The sequence below is a fragment of the Castanea sativa genome, chromosome 1 (assembly GCF_040712315.1).
Source record: "Castanea sativa cultivar Marrone di Chiusa Pesio chromosome 1, ASM4071231v1".
Taxonomy (NCBI): domain Eukaryota; kingdom Viridiplantae; phylum Streptophyta; class Magnoliopsida; order Fagales; family Fagaceae; genus Castanea; species Castanea sativa.
In genome coordinates this window covers 83,987,517-83,991,668 of record NC_134013.1, presented here as the reverse complement: position 1 = coordinate 83,991,668, position 4,152 = coordinate 83,987,517, and the positions used below count along the sequence as shown (strand labels likewise).

General features: G+C 28.7%; 1 long non-coding RNA gene across 1 annotated transcript; it reads left to right on the top strand.

Annotated features, from left to right (window-relative positions):
• Positions 1 to 323: 323 nt before the first annotated feature.
• LOC142642472 (uncharacterized) lies at positions 324 to 1,699 on the top strand. Its single transcript, XR_012845664.1, has 3 exons — positions 324 to 413; positions 489 to 559; positions 1,522 to 1,699. It is a non-coding gene; the product is annotated as an uncharacterized LOC142642472 (long non-coding RNA).
• The last annotated feature ends 2,453 nt before the right edge of the window (positions 1,700 to 4,152 follow it).

The window sequence follows — 4,152 nt, the reverse complement described above, 5'->3', positions numbered from 1 at the left end:
GTGTATATATATATATATATATATATATATATATATATATATATATATATATAATGGTTGAAGAATAAGTCAAAGAAGGTGGCTATTATGCTTTAGTTGGATTTGTGTGTATATATATATATATAATGAATAGAAGAAGTCAAATAATTCGGCTGTGGTTTCTTTGCCTCTGGGACTTATGCTATGCCAGTGTGGTGTTATATATATACATATTAGGATATTAGGATAGTTGTAAAGTTTTCTATGGTGGATATATATAATATGGTTTGTTTGGGATTATGTATATCAAATTAAACTCTAAGGCATTAGCTGCTGCCTCTGCGTTCTGATAAATTCAAGGAAAACACATATTTGTTTTGGGTAGAGATACTTTGCATTAGTGCTATCATGTAGTTCAGCAAAGTATTTTACTAGTGAGTCAGTTTTTGTAGTTTAGTAAAATTTATATTTTGTAGAGGATATTGAGTAATTTTTATAATTGATTATAGGTCCGATTTAAGAGTGTCTTGAGGCTCTTGGGAGATTATTTTGGCTGGATTTTCAGAGTGATTCGAGTGCGGTAAGTAATTATGCATAATATGCACAAGTTTTGTTCTTTAGGTTCTTAGAAGTTAAAGATTTTCAAAGTTATATTTTTAAGCTTACATTTTTTAAAAGTTTATCAAAAAAGCATTTTTACACTATTGAAAGAGAAATTTTAATTGGCTTTTAAATAATGTTTTAAAATAAATTTTGAATTTTAAATAACGTTTTGAATGTCTAAAACCCATTTAAAAGATGATTTTTAACTAAACTATTTTCTGAAAATAATTGAGTTTCAAAGTAAGTTTTTCTAAAAAGATTTTTGTTCTTTAAATTGTTTCAAACCAAGTGATTTCGAAATCATGTTCTTGTTTTTTTCAAATGGTATTTAAGACGTTCCTTTTAGCAAACTGGATTTTCAAACTTATTCAAGAATTGTAAAAAAAAAAAAAACATTTATATAAACTCTTCAGTTCCTATTCGTTCCCTAAGAGAGTCAAGCATCTTTTGATTTATGTTTCAATTTGATATTGTGATATTCAATATATCTTTATTGTTGGAACAATTGTTAATATTGAGAAAATTATTATATGTTGTATAAACTTTATTGTTTGTGATATGTGACTCAAAATGAGTGTTTTTAGAATTGATCAGATATATATGTGTAAATCCGCTCACAGGATTGTATGTGAGAATATGTGTTGATCTCTCACCAGCAGGGGTTAGATGTTGGTATCCGCTCACAAGATTGTATGTGAGAATATGTGATGTGTATATGTGACACTGTGCTCTGATCAATTATTTGTATGTGTTTCCAAAAGATTTTAAGATATGATTATATGTGTATTAAGTGATTCTTTACATGTTTTGAAAACTATATTGGATATTTTGAGTGTAATTGTGAAATTAAACTCGTGCCTTGCTTGACTCTATTCCGTTGTGTATTATGTATAATTACTTACTAGATGTGTGGCTCACCCCATCAATTAATATTTTCAGATTAAAGTATAGTTGAGAATTAGAACATTTGGACCGCTTGTGAGGTGCAAGGTAGAGTGTGGAAGTTGTAGGCGGCTTCAGTGTTACTTGAAGACTCATAAAATTTTAGTTACCTTTGTTTTGTAGTTCGTATTTTATATAGTGGAGTTTATTTTCAATTTGTGGAGTTTTGAAAAGATTATTAGTTATTATTATTTTTATTTTCCGCTTAGACTTTACAACTTTTTGGAGATTATTATAAATTGTGGATTTTAGTTATTATAAGAGGTTTATCAGAAGCATTGTTTATTTGGAGTTTTATTGAATTAAGTTTAAATAAATTGTGTTTATTGAGCTAAGTAAGGTTAGCAAGTTAGTCAGGTATCTAAATTCATGTTTCATGGATTTGGGTCCTGACAACTCATTTGAAACAACCCAAAATACTCAAGGACTAAAAAAAAAAAAAAACCATCCACTCCACACTTCCATCGCAACTGCTTTAGCTCAAGGAAAATAATATATATATATATATATTTTTTTTAATTTAGAAATAATTACAATATACTACTAACTCCGCAACTTGAACCTTTTTTTCCGTAACTCCCGCAATTTGAACCTTTTCTCCCTTAAACCCTAGAAACTTTGTGTATGGAGAGGTGTCAATTCAGCTACATCGCTCTTAACATATATATATATATATATATATATATCATTTAATAAATATATAATTTCTTAAAAAAAATTAATATGTTTATCATAATTAAGGGAAATCCTAATGGGTACTTGAGCATATGTGAAAAAGGCATATACATACCAAAAATGGTAAAGGGGAAAGAAAAAGTTGCTAATACCTTTTAATATGGCTAATTGCTTTGCCTCAATCAGTCTCCCAAACAACATACTGCTTATTCATACTACAACCACAAATGACAATGCAGCATTAGCCATCTATAATTGCTAATCTGAAAGTACAGAATTCTTTAATAGCTCTACCTTCGTCTCTTTTGGCTAATATGTTTTTACTGAATCAAAATCAAACCACAAAAATCATATAAAAATCACCAAATTAGAGTTTAAAATTATAATTAAATTTTTAAAAGAAATCTAGGCACAATTGCACAAAAATTCCATGTAAGTAAGTCACACTTAGGAATGTTGGACCCTTTTTCCTTTGTATAAATAGAGGGGTCCCAATGAGATGAGGGGGCTAACAATTTTCTCTCCAAAACATTTATTGTAGGAGCATAAACGATTTCAATTGTAGACTTTTCACGATTAAAGAACATGACTTGCCAACTAATTAAACTAGAGTTTTTAGTACTTACAACAATTTCACAACATCAAGAACAAACCCCAGTGTATACAATGTCAAATTTCATAGTTTCCTGTTACATCAAATAAGTGTTTAATTTTTCTCGCAAAGTATTGAATAGTAAAGCTTCTAAGTCTCAATTACAACTCTCAATCATGTTGGACTTGGATGATACCTATCAACACCGTATCATTATGAGATGCAGAAAATATTTGGAGTGCACACATCGTTTAGTGTGAATGTGAAGAAATTTCATCCTATTCCAATTGGTTAGGTTAGTAAGGAACCTATTCCAATTTAGTGATCCTGGAATTTTGTATACAAGTAATAATCAAGGAAACTTCCACCTAAAATAAGTCGAACTTTTGGCAAGAGAGAAAATTGATGTCTAGACAAATCAAGCTAAGGTCGACCAAAATGGACCATATTCTTAATTTCTTATCTCTATTTGTTCCATTTATAAGACTTACAGTTAATGCTTGGTGTATAGAAGTTGAACATCTTGTCTAAAGTCCATCTTCTGATAGCTTGAGAAAAAAATTCATTTAAACCAACATAATATATAAATTATAAAGGAATTAAAGAAAAATTGTCAAAAATAATGAAAATTTAATCTATGCTTAAATTCTTATAAGGATGAACACAACAACAATATCCTTATTTTTTTTTTTAAATAAAGATTAAAAAAAAAATCTATGCTTATTTTGTATGTATGATAAAGTCCTATCACAAAGTTTTTTGAGACTTATGTTAATTTGTGATTAGAAGTTATAAAAGAATAATCATCAATATATATATATAAGCAAAGATCTCATGTGAGAGTGCATGAGTCTTGCCAAGTAACGCTCTAATTTTGCATTTAGCATTTTTTTACCTCTTTCATTAAGTTTTTTTTTAATTGTTATTCAAAAGTTTACATTAACTTATTTTACTGTTATCTCATTGGTCTCTCATTAATTGCCTAAGCTTACATCACACATTTTTCTTTTTTTCATGTCTTTTAGCATACCCACCATTTGAATATTTTTAAAAAAGCAAAAAAAAAATAATAATAGTAATAATTAAGGACTAATAGTAATAACTAACCAGATAAGGCCTTGGAGAGTGATAGAGAGGCATAAAAATATTGTGAATTGTTAAATAAAACGCATTGTTTTACTACAAAATCAAAATGCATTGTTTCACTATAAAAGACCTAAGACTGACAAAACATTTGAAAGAGAGAGAAAGATAAATCTGAGGGGCCGCCACCTCCGTCATATTGGCCTCCCACCACCATCAAGACGCTGAAACCCCTATGGGTATTTTTTTTCTTTTTAATTAGGGGATTAAATATGATT